This window comes from Aythya ferina (genome assembly GCF_964211825.1).
Source record: "Aythya ferina genome assembly, chromosome: W".
Lineage (NCBI taxonomy): Eukaryota > Metazoa > Chordata > Aves > Anseriformes > Anatidae > Aythya > Aythya ferina.
This window is the reverse complement of record NC_140313.1, coordinates 18,885,366-18,904,552: the sequence shown is the minus strand read 5'-3', so window position 1 is coordinate 18,904,552 and position 19,187 is coordinate 18,885,366. Positions and strand designations below refer to the sequence as shown.

The following is a 19,187-nucleotide window of genomic DNA, read 5'->3' as shown; positions in this document are numbered from 1 at the left end:
GGACTGTGAAAATGGGTCTGATGAGAGTGCTGAGCTGTGTCATATGAGAACATGCCGGGTAAATGAAATCAGCTGTGGTCCTCAGTCAACCCAGTGTATCCCAGTGTCCTGGAAATGTGATGGTGAAAAAGACTGTGACAGATCCTGATTGCAAGGATGGAAGCGATGAAATTAACTGCCCTTCTCGGACCTGCAGGCCAGACCAGTTCAGATGTGAAGATGGGAACTGTGTCCATGGGAGAAGGCAGTGCAGTGGTGTGAGAGACTGTCTGGATGGCACTGATGAAGCAAACTGTAACAATGTTGTTCAGTGCTCTGGACCTGGCAAATTCAAGTGCAGAAGTGGAGAATGCATAGATATCAATAAAGTGTGTAACCAGCAGAGAGACTGCAAGGACTGGGGTGATGAGCCCCTGAAGGAATGCAACATAAAAAAATATGACTGTCCAGCTGAGTTTGAGTTTGTAGACAAGAGAAACTGTGGAGATATTGATGAATGCCAAAACCCTAGTATCTGTAGTCAAATCTGTATCAACCTGAAAGGTGGCTACAAATGTGAATGTAGCCGTGGCTATCAGATGAATCCTGCTACAGGAACCTGGAAAGGGCCATACGGCAAAGCAAATTACATAACCGTTGCTTAACTTGTCAGAAGATAAAAAAGAAAGTGTTTCAACAAGCAGCCACGGGAGGGAAGAATCACACTGAACCCCCGATGTGAGGGACTGTACCTTGTTTTACTGACTACTGAAACAGCTGTGAGAATCGCAGAAAGGGACCCACGCATCCAGAATAAAAGGACCAGTAACTACTGAAACTTGGAGGGTTGAGTCCGCTCCTGGGAAACTGAAACTCAAGCTAAGGAAGAACTAATATTCTGGCAACGAGGCTCTGCATGAATTAAGGATGCCAAATAAAGGGGACAAGCCTGAAGGGAGGAAAGGGAGAAGGCAAGACTGGGGCAGGACCCTCCACTGCGGTGTGTATGGTCTACCGAGGGAGGCAACCCCTATGGGTATTGACTGCCGAGTGAGAGGGCCTCGACCGGACTTCTCCTGCACTAAGGTCAGGTTGTCCCGAGAAAATAACATAAGAACCTTTTTTTTAAACCCATATAAAATTGTGATTCGTTTTCCAGGAGCTGGATCACCCTGACAGGCCAAATGGTAACACAAGCCCAAATCGACCCTGAAAGCGGGCCCAACCCCTTGATTGAAGGCGTTTGCCTATTAAGATCCAACTATGTGGGCAGAAGACAGATCCTGGGGCTATAGGACCCCAGTATATATATATACTTAATAGAATAATTAGGTTATTAGCTGTAATAGAAATAGTTGTAAATAAAACCAGAGATGCACTTGGATTAATTGCAAAGCAAAATACCAAGATGAGAACTGCTTTGTATCAAAATTGCCTAGCTTTGGATTATTTACTAGCACAAAAAGGAGAAGTCTGTGGAAAATTTAGCTTTAGTAATTGCTGTTTAAAGATTGATGAAAAGAGTGTTTCTTCCTAGTAGCTGGTAGAATGTTATGTTCTGGTTTAGGATGAGAAGAGTGCTGATAACATGCTTATGTTTTAATTGTTACAGAGCAGTGCTTACACCAAGCCAAGGACGTTTCAGCTTCTCACTGTCCTGCCAGCAGGCAGGCTGGGAGGAGGGTCGGACCGCTCGGGGTTAGGCTGGGCATTGGACAGCAGGTGGTGAGCAATTGCATTGTGCATCACTTGTTTCGTACACATTATTACTAGTAGTACTATTATCATCATTATTGTTATTATTATTATTATCATTTTCTTGTTTTTATCTCAACTCACAGGCTTCACTTTCCCATTTCTCTCTCACCATCCCAGAGAAGGAGGGGTGGAGGTGAGTGAGCGGCTGTGTGTTGTTTAGCTGCCTGCTGGGTTAAATCACAACAGAAAGAAAAGCTGTAAATGAACTTGTAAAGGAAATTAGAAAATTGGCCCATGTCCCAGCACAAACCTGGAAGGATATGGAATGGGATTTATTTTCATGGCTGCCTGGTGGACCATGGGTTAAAAGAATGTTATTTTTATTGTTATGTAGTGTAATGATGCTATTGTTTATACCTTGTATGATACCTTGCCTTACATTATTAATACACCGGGTGATAAATAGTACATTTGTAATAACTTCATTAAAAAAAGGAAGGGGATATGTCGATTATGATGCTTAAGAATTGGACCCTCCAAGAACTGGACTGATGAAATCCAGTTATTAACAACAGAAGAGACACGAACTGGGGATATTAAAAAGAAGATAAGGGATTGTGAGGAATGTTTTAACAATTCGTGTCAATAAAGAACAGTCCTGTCTGCCTCTGGGCCCTGCACTGGCAATTTAATTCTTGAACCACAGATGCAGTGTGTCCCAGTCTCCCCCTCATTCTAGTCAATTTATCACGTCTTCAGAAAATACTCCTCAAATCTATGAACCTGTTTGCTTTTGTTATTCCGAACTCCTATTTCTAACAGTTACAGCCTTTTTTTTTTTGTCTTCTTCGAGATTGACTTAACACTGCTATAGGTGTGACTGTGTGGAGGAATGGTTAAGTGAAATAGGACATGTGGATGTTGGGCAGTTAGGAGGCAATGGGCTAGTGAAGTACTGTACTCAACTCACATGAGTCTGGGCACGTACGCAGCTGGCTGAGAGCCAATCAGGCTCAAGGACACGATGCCCTTGAGCGATTGGGAAAGTCCCTAAGGCAGGACGGTGGCTAAAAGAAGGAGGAACTAACTGAAAAGAGCGGGAAGTGTTAGCCAATCCTGAGCTTAGTTTTTGCAATATGTATGAGTTGATTATGTTCGAACTAGATAAAAGGCGACTGAGCTATCCATTAAAGTTGAAGTTCACTGTTCACTCATATTGAGCGTCTGTGTCTTCCTTCCATCGACAACATGACTGTCCCTGTGAATAGCTGGTGAGGAATGTTTTAATTACTCGTGAAGTGTCAATAAGAAAGCGACTTGTGTTTGTATGAAGTCTTTGATGTCTGGGGGTTTCAGAACAACTGATAACAACTAGATACTGTTATGGGATACTATGCAGGCCTCTGATATCTGGCCTGTTGGCCAAGAGATTAAGAAGAAGAAAAAAAGAAGCTGAGGGACGGCTAGGAGACAAAACCTGCAGGGGATGCTGTGTAAACTTGACACGGTGCCAAGGAAGTACAAAGGGGAAGGACAAGAAAAAAACTTGGAGAGGAAGACTACGAGCCTTCAGCATGAAAGACCCCTAGAGACCCCCAGAGGGACCACCGGAGACTGATGCGCATGCTCCAGTAGGAGGGACTGGACCCCGGAAGCTAATTATAATAACCTGTTTTTTTTAGAAGTAGTAATGAATATGTATTAGCCTAGGAGCATAAAAATCAGCTACTTGATGTAACTGGTGTGCGTCCTGGTGGAGCGGAGACTCCCGGTGCACCCAGCGCTGTTTGCTTACCTCTATTCTTTTAATAAATCCTATTTTTTTTATTTAATCCTATTTTGAAGACTGAGACATTTATAACAAATGTGATAAATTTTTAGTTGCCGAAGTGATAACTGTGAAATTGAGAATACCTTGTTAGTATGCTACCTAAGGCTCCTAAACCTGAAACATGGAATGTAACCTTTCAAAAACTTTAATGCATCTAATTTGTTGAATCAACTGTTTCATTGGAAGCATTGTGATCTCCTCAGGCTCACTGTAATAGAAGTTGCCATCTATGGCTGCTTTTGGCATGTGGAAAACTTTGATTCTTCTTGCACTGTGTTGCAGTTGAAAATACTGATGAATTCTTGGAAATGACAAACACAGCATTAAGCATTCAGTTTCATTTCTCTCCAACAGTACACTTCTTTGACTGCAACATGCCTGTCTGACAGTGACACCCGCTAAGATGCATATTTCTTAGAGAGTTGACCCTATTTTAGTAGTCAGAGAGTGAACTTTACACATAAAAAGAGGAATTCCTATACCTGCATGTTTTTCACCACAGCCCTTTGAAATCTAGTCACAAACCTATAAGAGAGACCTCTAGACCAACTGATCCAAACTCTTCAGTATCTATTTACATTACTTTACACTGATGGGCAGAGGACCTCTGGGAGCTTCAAAATCAAGACATGTTCTTGGAGCCAATGTAGGCAGCAGATCATAAGCTTCAGGCACTGGAAGAAAGCATGATTTCTTCTTCACTTATAGCTTGGGGAAATAAAACATCATGTATCTAAAATCCCTATTCTGTGATGGTAATAGAGTGGGGGCAAAGGGATTTCAGTGAGAATGGAAATTCCACAATTGTAACTTTTATCATATCCTTTCCTCCACTAATACTTTTGTGTTTAGTTCAATTATGTATCTGTTTAATTTATAAAATGATGCTTGATCCCAGCCTTTTAAATCTCAGCCATGTGAGTAACACCAGCCTGTGTTCATAGGTATTACTTATGAGTTTATAGCAATCTGTTCTTTGGATCTTCTGGAAAACTGACAACAACAACAAAAATCTAAGATCAATGTTGTGTAGGATAGTGGCTAGGCAATTCAGAAGGTGGAATATTTTGCTGTTTCAAAGTCAGGTGTTTAACGAGCTGTAGGAAGTCAGTGAGTGCCTGTAAGTTCTGGGCAAGCAGAATCTGGAGCAGTCATCAGGGTGGCTGGGAAACCTCCAGGTAACACAGTCCTGGGCAGCTACCTATTCACTTACCCCCTGTGCATCATGTGTGGACATCTAATCTAGGATTCAGGAATAAATATCTACAGTTTTGACCATGTGATTTCCTGATTTTAGAAATCAGGGATCATCTTCACAGATGCAGATATCACTGATATACATATACAGGTGCATATATATATATACAGATCTGTGGACCACATTAATATGCCCTTTTCCATGCACCTTTGAAGAATCAGGCCATGATAATTATCCTACCAACTTCTGATTTTTATATGAATGTGAGAACTCTGGAGGATCTTTAAATTTGAATGAGAATTTTAAATATGTTGACATCCTACTCTCTGGTGGCTGAGTAAAGCTTCCTCATGAAAATAAAAACGGTCCAACTTGTGAAGAATCAACTGAGACTGAAGAATTGGAAACATTCATCCGCAACAATCAACTTCAGATATAATTTACAAAGGAAAGTCAGAACCGTGAGTGTAACTTGCCAGGTTTTGGAGGCTTCCAGTGCAAGCTATGAGTTCATGGTTTGTATCTGTAGGAGAATTGTGCCTCTGGGAAATTAATAGATATTTCAAGACATAATACACAAAATCTGTCCCAATGAGCTATTTTTATAGGATACGTTGTGAGCTGACACAAACTATAAGCTATATTCTGTTCATTCCAATGAGTACTTCATTATATCAGTCTACTGAGGGACTATCGGAGCAGAGTGCTGATGGGAAGTGGGGGCTGCCCTCCCCACCCCCCGCACCGGAAAATCTTGATAAAGCTGTGCTGCCAGCATCTGTGCCGCTGCCAGGCAGCAATAAATCCACTCGGGATGCTTCGCCAATGAGAGGTGCAGCAGCAGCTTGCGAAAATCGACCTTTACTGGAGGAGCTGTTCCAAGAACTGCTAGAGAAATTGGAGAACTTAAGACCTTCTGTATGGGATTACTGCAGAGATGTTAAAGGGAATGGGTCCTTATCTCAATACCCAGATTCAGTTGCAGTTCCCTGTGATTATTCACCAAACAGCTGCGCAGCTCGCACTGAGGGCTTTTCTTAGTCTCCCAGGGGAAAAGAAAGCACCTCCATTCACATCTGTAGAACAGGCCCCCAGGGAACCATATGCTAAGTTTATCGATCAGTCCAGGCTACCAGATGTGGTGGCACAGGACTGCCAGAGATTTGCTTTTACGGTACCCTCCATTAACAAACAGGCCCCAGAAAAGCGCTATGAATGGCTAGTGCTTCTACAGGGGATGAAGAACTCCCCTACATTATGTCAATTATATGTGGCCTGGGCATGACAACCAATTCGGACAGCGTGGTGTGACGTAATTATTTACCATTATATGGGTAACATTGGGTTTGGTAGGCCAGAATGCTTCCAGGATTCAGATTTAAAGTTTATTTGGGATACTTTGGAAGCAAAAGGGTTGAAGATAGCCCCGGAGAAGGTTCAACAGAAACAGCCATGGCTATACTTGGGATGGAAAATATCAGACTCTACTATTCATCCACAGAAAGTTGATATAACTACGGTGTTACATAATTTGATAAATGTACAAATGTTCCTGGATAATATTCAGTGGGGTTGCCACATTGTACGGATTACTAATGACGACTTAGCTATATTACTACCTTTATTGCAGGGCAGGAGTGCCGAGCCACAGATTACACTAACAAATGACTACCGGCAGGCTCTTTCACAAATAGCTTCTAAGGTTGCAGCCGGCACTGCTTGCAGACATATAGCAGACGTTGCACTCTCTTTCCTAATTAGCAATCATGTGTCTCATCCATTTGCGGTGCTTGGTCAGTGGCAAAAAGAAAAGGGGGAGAGTAAGGGGTGCCAAAGACAGAAACGGTATCAGGAGGATGCCACTGACACTAACAGCACGGGTAATAGGAGTAGTATAAGTGACACAGATGATGGCAAGGGTGGAATGATAGGGCAGTATTTTTGAGTTCTGGAATGGATTTTCCTACAGATTCAGCCAAAAACGAGCGTTCAAACATGGGCAGAAGCTATCGCAGAGTTAGTACGTGAGGGTTGCTCTCGGAGTATTGAGATCAGCAGGCAGGAACCAGGAGATCTGCCAGGATCTACTCAGGATCATTTGGAATGGTGTTTACAGCAATCCATGCCAGTACAAGAAGCTGTGTTAGATTATCCGGGATTGGTACATTCCCGAACTCCAAAGGGGCCTCTTTGGCAAGTTATAAGATCATATAAATGGCAGGTAGCACCACGGCTTTTGTCCCGACCAGTGGTGGGTCGCACTGTATACACTGATGCAGGTGCAGCAAGTAGGAAGGCTGTGTGTGTGTGGTACGAGAACAGAAGTTGGGAGAAATACATAATTCTGGAGGAGACAGGGGATTCATTACAAACATTGGCATTGTCTGCAGTTGTTTGGGCTTGTCAGTGCTGGATGCATGAGCCGATTAATTTTGTCTCAGGCTCTCTGTATGTTGTCAACGTGGTAAAATGGATAGAGGATGCCTTGATACGGCAAACTAAGAAGGACAGATTGTTGTCATTATTTCTGCAGCTGCGAGATGCCATTCAGGGGAGAACTGCACCTTACTGTGTTATCCATATACATAGTCATCAGTTCTCGATTGGGTTAGCAGAAGGTAATTCACAAGCAGACAAATTGGTGAGTATTGATACTTTTTCAAGATTCATATGGGCAACGGCACAGGGGGGAGAAAAAGCACACCTTGTGTGTAGGCATCTGATGGTGTGTGTTGCCATTATGAGAGTGCCACAGCAGATCAAGATGGATGATGGTCCAGTGTATGTCAGCAAGAGGGTTAGAAAATTTATGAAAATGTGGGGAGTAAAGCATATCACAGGTGTTCCATATTCTCCCACGGGCCAAGTGATGGCAGAACGATCACACCAGGTTTTAAAGGAACAATTAGCGAGATTAAAAGAGATCAAGGACATCGATGAGCGATTGTCCGAGGAATTGGTTGTCTTGAATCACTTATGTTTGACTAGTGACCGAGAAGACCCTCCTGCAAGCATTCATTTTCAAACAATAGATAGAGCAGCACCAAATGTGTTACCACAAATAAGAATGAATTACCGAGATCCTGCTACAGGAACTTGGAAAGGGCCATACGGGTACAGAAATACAAATAACGCCTGTGGTTACAATGACACTGCTAGGCAGGATTTAGGGGCTTATGGCACGGAGACAAGGGGTAACTACTATAGGGTTTGGAACAATCGTACAGCTATGGCCTTACCTCCTGATGTTTTTCTGATTTGCGGGAATAGGGCCTGGCAAGATATCCCTGCAAATGCTATCGGAGGTCCATGTTACTTAGATAAACTTACTATATTTGCTCCTAGCTTGTCGCAGTTGCATGAGATCACCAGACATAAATGGGCATTGCTCGCACCGGATTGCAATGATAATGTTGAATTGCTTGGTGTTGCAGCTAGAGCAGCATTGGCAAGTTTAGTGCCAGGAGTGGCGTCTGCGGCCGCACTTAATAATTTAAAAATTGTTATGCTGGGCTGAGAAGCAAGCCCATGCCATGACAGAGATACTTGAGGAGATGTTACCAGATCAAAATAGTCTGCGACACGCCCTCTTACAGGATTGAGCTGCTATTGACTTCTTGCTTTTGGCTCAAGGGCATGGGTGTGAAGACTTTGAGGGAATGTGCTGTTTGAACCTTTCTGATCATAATGAGTCAATTCACAAATCCACTACTTTCCTGAAAGAGCACATGAGAAAGATTCAATATGATATCAATCCTTTCGATCAATGGCTCACAGATTTGTTTGGAACGATGCATAGATGGTTACTGGGATTAATCAAAGAGGGATTAAGGATTCTGTTTGCTGTGGTGTTAATCATCATTGCGTGTTGTATTGTAATAAATGTGGTTAAAGGGTTACTTGCAAAACTGTTATATCGGTCTTGGTTTGCTCAAAAAGAAAAAGGGGGAATTGTTGAGGGATTTTTGAAGCAGTAAAGATCCCATGACTTGCTGCAGCTGAGCAAACCAAACTACCAGGACAACTATGAGAAGTTCCCATGACAGTGTTCCCACATGGCCCAATTGAGGAATTTAGAAAAATATTATTGCCAGCAGCTGGCTTCAAGGACGGGATCTACGTGACTGCTAATCACAAGGGGGGTGTTTTCTTGCAGGTGGGGTTGTTTTCTTGCAGTTGTTTGTCTGAGTGCTTTTGACCAATAATCTTGTGTGAGACACTATCCACCCCTGCTAAATTTGCTATAAGAGTCAGGTTATTCGGGTGTGGTGGTTTTACTCAGGTGGGCAGCCGAGCTCCACCACAACCGCTCTCTCACTCCCCCTCTCCTCAAAGAGGAAGGGGGAGAAAATACAACACAGAGAACTCGAGGTTTGAGATAAGAAAGGTTTAATTAAAGGGAAAGGGAATGGGGAGGAAAAAAAACAGAGACAAAAGAAGCAATCAGTCTGCGCGGAAGCACAGAGAGAGGAAAAATTATTCTCTACCCATCAGCGAGCGGTGTTCGGCCACGTCCTGGGAAGCAGGGCCTCAAACGCGTAGTGGTTGTTCAGGAGGAACAGCCCCCTCCCCCACGAGAGCCCCCCCTTTTATTGCTGAGTGTGACATCAGGTGTTATGGAATATCCCTTTGGTTGGTTTAGGTCAGCTGCCCCAGCAATGTCCCCTCCCCATCACTTGCCCACCCCCAGCCTGCTGGCTCTTGGGGGCTTGGAAGGAGTCCTGATGCTGTGCCAGCACTATGCAGCAATAGACACAACACTGGAGTGATATCAGTGCTGTTCCAGCTACGAGTGCAGAGCACAGCACTGTGTGGGCTGCTGCAGGGAAAAGGTGACTCCAGCTCAGACAGACCCAACACATCGGGTAATAAGGGAGAGCATGATCTGACCATACTAGTGTCTGTTGTGTTTTCGGCCGTTCTTCCTGCAACACTCAGGGAGCTAGTTAGCAGTGTCCCCTGGGGACTCTTCTTTAGAGGGTTTAGGGGTGCAAGACAGCTGGTCACTTTTCAAGAACCACCTTTTAAAAGCCCAGAAGTATGCAAGTCAAGCAAGAAAGGCAGAAGTCTGGCTTGGCTGAACAGGGAACTCCTCCTGGAACTAAGGCAGAAAAAGAAAATATATGACCTGTGGAAGCAAGGTCTGGCTTCACAGAGAAAGTACAGAGCTGAAGTTTGCATCTGCAGGGAGAAAACAAGAAAAGCCAGAGCCCAACTTGAGTTGACACTGGCCACTGTGGTATCAGACAACAAAAAAGGCTTTTTCAAGTATGTCAACAGATAGAGGAGATCAAAGGAAAATATTGGACTGATACTTGAAGCAGATGGTCACCTAACATGTAAGGAGGAGGAAAAGGCAGAGGCATTTAATGCCTTTTTTGGCTCAGTAACAGATCTTGGGCTGCCCGGACCTCAGAGTTGGAGGACCATGACTGGGGGAGCAGTGACTTTCCATCTGTGGCCACTGAAATTGTAAGGGACTAGTTATGTCAGCTCAACGTTCATAAATCCATAGGGCCTGATGGGATTCATCCCAGAGTGCTGAAGGAGTTAGTGGATGTTATAGCTGGACCCCTCTGAACAATTTACCAAAGGCTGTGGGAGTCTGGGGAGGTCCCTGCTGACTGGAAGCTAGCCAATGCTATACCCATCTACAAAAAGGGCATGAGACAAGAAACTTAGGAAACTACAGACCTGTTAGTCTAAACTCAGTCCCTGGAAAAGTTATGGAGAAGACTGTCCTGGGGAATATTGAAAGGCATTGAAAGAACAAAGCTATTATCAGGCATAGTCAACATGGGTTCATCAAGAGAAAGGCCTGCCTTAGTAATTTGATCTCCTATATTATAAGGTCACCCACTTGGTGGATGAAGGGAAGGCAGCGTATGTAATCTTTCTGGATTTTAATAAGGCTTTTGATACTGTCTCTTACAGCATCCTCCTGAACAAATTGTCCATCTGTGAAATAAACAGGCTCGTGCTATGCTGGGTGATGAACTGGATGAATGGTAGAGCTCAAATGGTTGTAGTGAATGGGGCTACATCTGGCTGGTGGACCGTCACTAGCAGTGTTCCCCTGGGGCTCAATTCTAGGTCCAGTCCTGTTCAATGTTTTTATCAGTGATCTGGATGTGGGAGTGGAATGCATCTTCAGGAAGTCTGCTGATGACACTAAACTGGGAGGTGCTGTTGATTCTCTGGAGTGACAAGAGGCCTTGCAGAGGGATCTAAACAGATTACAGCACTGGGCAATCAATAATGGCGTGAAGTTCAACAAGGGTAAATGCTGGGTTCTGCACCTGGGACGGGGTAATGCTGGACAGAGGTCCAGACTGTGTGATGAGTGGCTGGAGAGCAGCTCAGCAGAAAGGGATCTGGGGGTGCTGGTCAACAGTAGTCTCAACATGAATCAGCAGTGTGCCCTGGCAGCCAAGAGATGCATTAAATGCAGCATAGCCAGCCAAAAGAGGTGATTCACCAAAAGAGGTGATTCTCCTGCTATATTTGGAAGGAGATATATTTGGGCTATATTTGGGCTTGGAAGGCATGTCCCATGAAACGCTTGGGTTGTCTAGTCTGGAGAAAAGGAGACAAAGATGTGACCTCATTGCTCTCTATGACTTCCTGAGCATGCGTTGTTTAATCCCACAGGCAGCTAAACACCACACAGCCGTTCGCTCACTCCCCACACTGCGGTAGGATGGGGGAGAGCTTCTTGGAGTAGATGCAGGGCCTGTCACAGGGTTTGGTTTAGTGTTGAGTGTGGCTCAGTAGGCATGGGCCAGGCCCTAGCATATTGTAGCGATTCATGTCTCTCTGAAATTGCCAGGGTGACAGCATACTTTTTCCAAACGTTTGACTAGTTTTTCATGTTTCTGCACTTGTTCAGGGGTGAAGTTCCAAAGCACTGGAGGCGCCCACTATTCTAGGTGCCTGCCTATATCCTTCCACACTCCCTGCCACTCATAACTATCTTGCCTTGGGGCAGATCTCTGGGTGGTATTGTTAAATAATTGTTTAACCATAAACAAAAGCAGAAATATAGTCAGGAGACATAGCAGTAAGTACATGCTGGTTTGAACATCATGAGGGAGGGAAAGTATCCCCCCTTGTCTCCCCCATAGATTAGGTCCCTGAGGAGAAAAGGTAAATGGTGTAGTTATTAATAGTCTCTGAGAGATGATTCCCGAAGTACGGAGATGACGGCAATGCTGAGTACGAATACCAGATTAGTCTCATGACTAGTAATTTTATCATATCATAATCCAGTGTTACACAGTACAGCTAAATGATAATCTTAAACCAGCCCCCAGAAATGATAAACAGTGCAACAGGGAGCATAGGCAGCAAGTAAGATGTTATATAGCATTACTCTGAGAACAAGCACAACTCTGAGAACAAAAATATCAACACCGTAACCAGCAACTATTAAACTGATATAATGCTTATAAGATTTTTTTTAACAGTGTCTCATCAGATCTGTCATTATCTCAACCCTTCAGACCCCACTTTCTGCACTAAAAGTACTGTTGTGGTTCATCTGGCAGGCTGCTAATTGTCACACAGCTGTTTGTTCACTCCCTCCACCCCTCCCAGTGGGATGGGGGAGAGAACTGAAAAGAAAAACGGCGCTGGGTGTGCGGGGAGTCTATGCTCCACCAACATGCACACACGAACATCAAACATTCTAAATACATGTATACAGAACATTGCTTTACATACTAACCCGAGTATGCCTATACATATGTACAATCAGGAAAGGTAACAAACAATCCTTTAAGTTCCATAACATAACAGTCTCCATTTACCATTCCTTTTAAACAATATGTCTCGCTTTAAGTTGTCAAGCAACTCGGTCTTCAGGCCTTATGTATCCCGTTCTTCCCAGATTGAAGAAAAACATATCCATCTCCTTTTCAAGGCCAATGAGGCCTGGGTCAAAAGGCACATTAAGGCACACCCAGCGCCGTTTTTCTTTTCAGTTCTCTCCCCCATCCCACTGGGAGGGGTGGAGGGAGTGAACAAACAGCTGTGTGACAATTAGCAGCCTGCCAGATGAACCACAACAGTACTTTTAGTGCAGAAAGTGGGGTCTGAAGGGTTGAGATAATGACAGATCTGATGAGACACTGTTAAAAAAAATCTTATAAGCATTATATCAGTTTAATAGTTGCTGGTTACGGTGTTGATATTTTTGTTCTCAGAGTTGTGCTTGTTCTCAGAGTAATGCTATATAACATCTTACTTGCTGCCTATGCTCCCTGTTGCACTGTTTATCATTTCTGGGGGCTGGTTTAAGATTATCATTTAGCTGTACTGTGTAACACTGGATTATGATATGATAAAATTACTAGTCATGAGACTAATCTGGTATTCGTACTCAGCATTGCCGTCATCTCCGTACTTCGGGAATCATCTCTCAGAGACTATTAATAACTACACCATTTACCTTTTCTCCTCAGGGACCTAATCTATGGGGGAGACAAGGGGGGATACTTTCCCTCCCTCATGATGTTCAAACCAGCATGTACTTACTGCTATGTCTCCTGACTATATTTCTGCTTTTGTTTATGGTTAAACAATTATTTAACAATACCACCCAGAGATCTGCCCCAAGGCAAGATAGTTATGAGTGGCAGGGAGTGTGGAAGGATATAGGCAGGCACCTAGAATAGTGGGCGCCTCCAGTGCTTTGGAACTTCACCCCTGAACAAGTGCAGAAACATGAAAAACTAGTCAAACGTTTGGAAAAAGTATGCTGTCACCCTGGCAATTTCAGAGAGACATGAATCGCTACAATATGCTAGGGCCTGGCCCATGCCTACTGAGCCACACTCAACACTAAACCAAACCCTGTGACAGGCCCTGCATCTACTCCAAGAAGCTCTCCCCCATCCTACCGCAGTGTGGGGAGTGAGCGAACGGCTGTGTGGTGTTTAGCTGCCTGTGGGATTAAACAACGCATGCTCAGGAAGTCATAGAGAGCAATGAGGTCACATCTTTGTCTCCTTTTCTCCAGACTAGACAACCCAAGCGTTTCATGGGACATGCCTTCCAAGCCCAAATATAGCCCAAATATATCTCCTTCCAAATATAGCAGGAGAATCACCTCTTTTGGTGAATCACCTCTTTTGGCTGGCTATGCTGCATTTAATGCATCTCTTGGCTGCCAGGGCACACTGCTGATTCATGTTGAGACTACTGTTGACCAGCACCCCCAGATCCCTTTCTGCTGAGCTGCTCTCCAGCCACTCATCACACAGTCTGGACCTCTGTCCAGCATTACCCCGTCCCAGGTGCAGAACCCAGCATTTACCCTTGTTGAACTTCACGCCATTATTGATTGCCCAGTGCTGTAATCTGTTTAGATCCCTCTGCAAGGCCTCTTGTCACTCCAGAGAATCAACAGCACCTCCCAGTTTAGTGTCATCAGCAGACTTCCTGAAGATGCATTCCACTCCCACATCCAGATCACTGATAAAAACATTGAACAGGACTGGACCTAGAATTGAGCCCCAGGGGAACACTGCTAGTGACGGTCCACCAGCCAGATGTAGCCCCATTCACTACAACCATTTGAGCTCTACCATTCATCCAGTTCATCACCCAGCATAGCACGAGCCTGTTTATTTCACAGATGGACAATTTGTTCAGGAGGATGCTGTAAGAGACAGTATCAAAAGCCTTATTAAAATCCAGAAAGATTACATACGCTGCCTTCCCTTCATCCACCAAGTGGGTGACCTTATAATATAGGAGATCAAATTACTAAGGCAGGCCTTTCTCTTGATGAACCCATGTTGACTATGCCTGATAATAGCTTTGTTCTTTCAATGCCTTTCAATATTCCCCAGGACAGTCTTCTCCATAACTTTTCCAGGGACTGAGTTTAGACTAACAGGTCTGTAGTTTCCTAAGTTTCTTGTCTCATGCCCTTTTTGTAGATGGGTATAGCATTGGCTAGCTTCCAGTCAGCAGGGACCTCCCCAGACTCCCACAGCCTTTGGTAAATTGTTCAGAGGGGTCCAGCTATAACATCCACTAACTCCTTCAGCACTCTGGGATGAATCCCATCAGGCCCTATGGATTTATGAACGTTGAGCTGACATAACTAGTCCCTTACAATTTCAGTGGCCACAGATGGAAAGTCACTGCTCCCCCAGTCATGGTCCTCCAACTCTGAGGTCCGGGCAGCCCAAGATCTGTTACTGAGCCAAAAAAGGCATTAAATGCCTCTGCCTTTTCCTCCTCCTTACATGTTAGGTGACCATCTGCTTCAAGTATCAGTCCAATATTTTCCTTTGATCTCCTCTATCTGTTGACATACTTGAAAAAGCCTTTTTTGTTGTCTGATACCACAGTGGCCAGTGTCAACTCAAGTTGGGCTCTGGCTTTTCTTGTTTTCTCCCTGCAGATGCAAACTTCAGCTCTGTACTTTCTCTGTGAAGCCAGACCTTGCTTCCACAGGTCATATATTTTCTTTTTCTGCCTTAGTTCCAGGAGGAGTTCCCTGTTCAGCCAAGCCAGACTTCTGCCTTTCTTGCTTGACTTGCATACTTCTGGGCTTTTAAAAGGTGGTTCTTGAAAAGTGACCAGCTGTCTTGCACCCCTAAACCCTCTAAAGAAGAGTCCCCAGGGGACACTGCTAACTAGCTCCCTGAGTGTTGCAGGAAGAACGGCCGAAAACACAACAGACACTAGTATGGTCAGATCATGCTCTCCCTTATTACCCGATGTGTTGGGTCTGTCTGAGCTGGAGTCACCTTTTCCCTGCAGCAGCCCACACAGTGCTGTGCTCTGCACTCGTAGCTGGAACAGCACTGATATCACTCCAGTGTTGTGTCTATTGCTGCATAGTGCTGGCACAGCATCAGGACTCCTTCCAAGCCCCCAAGAGCCAGCAGGCTGGGGGTGGGCAAGTGATGGGGAGGGGACATTGCTGGGGCAGCTGACCTAAACCAACCAAAGGGATATTCCATAACACCTGATGTCACACTCAGCAATAAAAGGGGGGGCTCTCGTGGGGGAGGGGGCTGTTCCTCCTGAACAACCACTACGCGTTTGAGGCCCTGCTTCCCAGGACGTGGCCGAACACCGCTCGCTGATGGGTAGAGAATAATTTTTCCTCTCTCTGTGCTTCCGCGCAGACTGATTGCTTCTTTTGTCTCTGTTTTTTTTCCTCCCCATTCCCTTTCCCTTTAATTAAACCTTTCTTATCTCAAACCTCGAGTTCTCTGTGTTGTATTTTCTCCCCCTTCCTCTTTGAGGAGAGGGGGAGTGAGAGAGCGGTTGTGGTGGAGCTCGGCTGCCCACCTGAGTAAAACCACCACACCCGAATAACCTGACTCTTATAGCAAATTTAGCAGGGGTGGATAGTGTCTCACACAAGATTATTGGTCAAAAGCACTCAGACAAACAACTGCAAGAAAACAACCCCACCTGCAAGAAAACACCCCCCTTGTGATTAGCAGTCACGTAGATCCCGTCCTTGAAGCCAGCTGCTGGCAATAATATTTTTCTAAATTCCTCAATTGGGCCATGTGGGAACACTGTCATGGGAACTTCTCATAGTTGTCCTGGTAGTTTGGTTTGCTCAGCTGCAGCAAGTCATGGGATCTTTACTGCTTCAAAAATCCCTCAACAATTCCCCCTTTTTCTTTTTGAGCAAACCAAGACCGATATAACAGTTTTGCAAGTAACCCTTTAACCACATTTATTACAATACAACACGCAATGATGATTAACACCACAGCAAACAGAATCCTTAATCCCTCTTTGATTAATCCCAGTAACCATCTATGCATCGTTCCAAACAAATCTGTGAGCCATTGATCGAAAGGATTGATATCATATTGAATCTTTCTCATGTGCTCTTTCAGGAAAGTAGTGGATTTGTGAATTGACTCATTATGATCAGAAAGGTTCAAACAGCACATTCCCTCAAAGTCTTCACACCCATGCCCTTGAGCCAAAAGCAAGAAGTCAATAGCAGCTCAATCCTGTAAGAGGGCGTGTCGCAGACTATTTTGATCTGGTAACATCTCCTCAAGTATCTCTGTCATGGCATGGGCTTGCTTCTCAGCCCAGCATAACAATTTTTAAATTATTAAGTGCGGCCGCAGACGCCACTCCTGGCACTAAACTTGCCAATGCTGCTCTAGCTGCAACACCAAGCAATTCAACATTATCATTGCAATCCGGTGCGAGCAATGCCCATTTATGTCTGGTGATCTCATGCAACTGCGACAAGCTAGGAGCAAATATAGTAAGTTTATCTAAGTAACATGGACCTCCGATAGCATTTGCAGGGATATCTTGCCAGGCCCTATTCCCGCAAATCAGAAAAACATCAGGAGGTAAGGCCATAGCTGTACGATTGTTCCAAACCCTATAGTAGTTACCCCTTGTCTCCGTGCCATAAGCCCCTAAATCCTGCCTAGCAGTGTCATTGTAACCACAGGCGTTATTTGTATTTCTGTACCCGTATGGCCCTTTCCAAGTTCCTGTAGCAGGATCTCGGTAATTCATTCTTATTTGTGGTAACACATTTGGTGCTGCTCTATCTATTGTTTGAAAATGAATGCTTGCAGGAGGGTCTTCTCGGTCACTAGTCAAACATAAGTGATTCAAGACAACCAATTCCTCGGACAATCGCTCATCGATGTCCTTGATCTCTTTTAATCTCGCTAATTGTTCCTTTAAAACCTGGTGTGATCGTTCTGCCATCACTTGGCCCGTGGGAGAATATGGAACACCTGTGATATGCTTTACTCCCCACATTTTCATAAATTTTCTAACCCTCTTGCTGACATACACTGGACCATCATCCATCTTGATCTGCTGTGGCACTCTCATAATGGCAACACACACCATCAGATGCCTACACACAAGGTGTGCTTTTTCTCCCCCCTGTGCCGTTGCCCATATGAATCTTGAAAAAGTATCAATACTCACCAATTTGTCTGCTTGTGAATTACCTTCTGCTAACCCAATCGAGAACTGATGACTATGTATATGGATAACACAGTAAGGTGCAGTTCTCCCCTGAATGGCATCTCGCAGCTGCAGAAATAATGACAACAATCTGTCCTTCTTAGTTTGCCGTATCAAGGCATCCTCTATCCATTTTACCACGTTGACAACATACAGAGAGCCTGAGACAAAATTAATCGGCTCATGCATCCAGCACTGACAAGCCCAAACAACTGCAGACAATGCCAATGTTTGTAATGAATCCCCTGTCTCCTCCAGAATTATGTATTTCTCCCAACTTCTGTTCTCGTACCACACACACACAGCCTTCCTACTTGCTGCACCTGCATCAGTGTATACAGTGCGACCCACCACTGGTCGGGACAAAAAGCCGTGGTGCTACCTGCCATTTATATGATCTTATAACTTGCCAAAGAGGCCCCTTTGGAGTTCGGGAATGTACCAATCCCGGATAATCTAACACAGCTTCTTGTACTGGGCATGGATTGCTGTAAACACCATTCCAAATGATCCTGAGTAGATCCTGGCAGATCTCCTGGTTCCTGCCTGCTGATCTCAATACTCCGAGAGCAACCCTCACGTACTAACTCTGCGATAGCTTCTGCCCATGTTTGAACGCTCGTTTTTGGCTGAATCTGTAGGAAAATCCATTCCAGAACTCAAAAAATACTGCCCTATCATTCCACCCTTGCCATCATCTGTGTCACTTATACTACTCCTATTACCCGTGCTGTTAGTGTCAGTGGCATCCTCCTGATACCGTTTCTGTCTTTGGCACCCCTTACTCTCCCCCTTTTCTTTTGCCACTGACCAAGCACCGCAAATGGATGAGACACATGATTGCTAATTAGGAAAGAGAGTGCAACGTCTGCTATATGTCTGCAAGCAGTGCCGGCTGCAACCTTAGAAGCTATTTGTGAAAGAGCTGCCGGTAGTCATTTGTTAGTGTAATCTGTGGCTCGGCACTCCTGCCCTGCAATAAAGGTAGTAATATAGCTAAGTCGTCATTAGTAATCCGTACAATGTGGCAACCCCACTGAATATTATCCAGGAACATTTGTACATTTATCAAATTATGTAACACCGTAGTTATATCAACTTTCTGTGGATGAATAGTAGAGTCTGATATTTTCCATCCCAAGTATAGCCATGGCTGTTTCTGTTGAACCTTCTCCGGGGCTATCTTCAACCTTTTGCTTCCAAAGTATCCCAAATAAACTTTAAATCTGAATCCCTGGAAGCATTCTGGCCTACCAAACCCAATGTTACCCATATAATGGTAAATAATTACGTCACACCACGCTGTCCGAATTGGTTGTCATGCCCAGGCCACATATAATTGACATAATGTAGGGGAGTTTCTTCATCCCCTGTAGAAGCACTAGCCATTCATAGCGCTTTTCTGGGCCTGTTTGTTAATGGAGGGTACCGTAAAAGCAAATCTCTGGCAGTCCTGTGCCACCACATCTGGTAGCCTGGACTGATCGA

The 19,187-nt window shown here is 44.4% G+C and overlaps 1 long non-coding RNA gene across 1 annotated transcript; it reads left to right on the top strand.

Moving 5' to 3' along the window:
• Positions 1 to 2,523: 2,523 nt before the first annotated feature.
• LOC311426463 lies at positions 2,524 to 3,514 on the top strand. Its single transcript, XR_014686781.1, has 2 exons — positions 2,524 to 2,948; positions 3,077 to 3,514. It is a non-coding gene; the product is annotated as an uncharacterized lncRNA (long non-coding RNA).
• Positions 3,515 to 19,187: the final 15,673 nt, after the last annotated feature.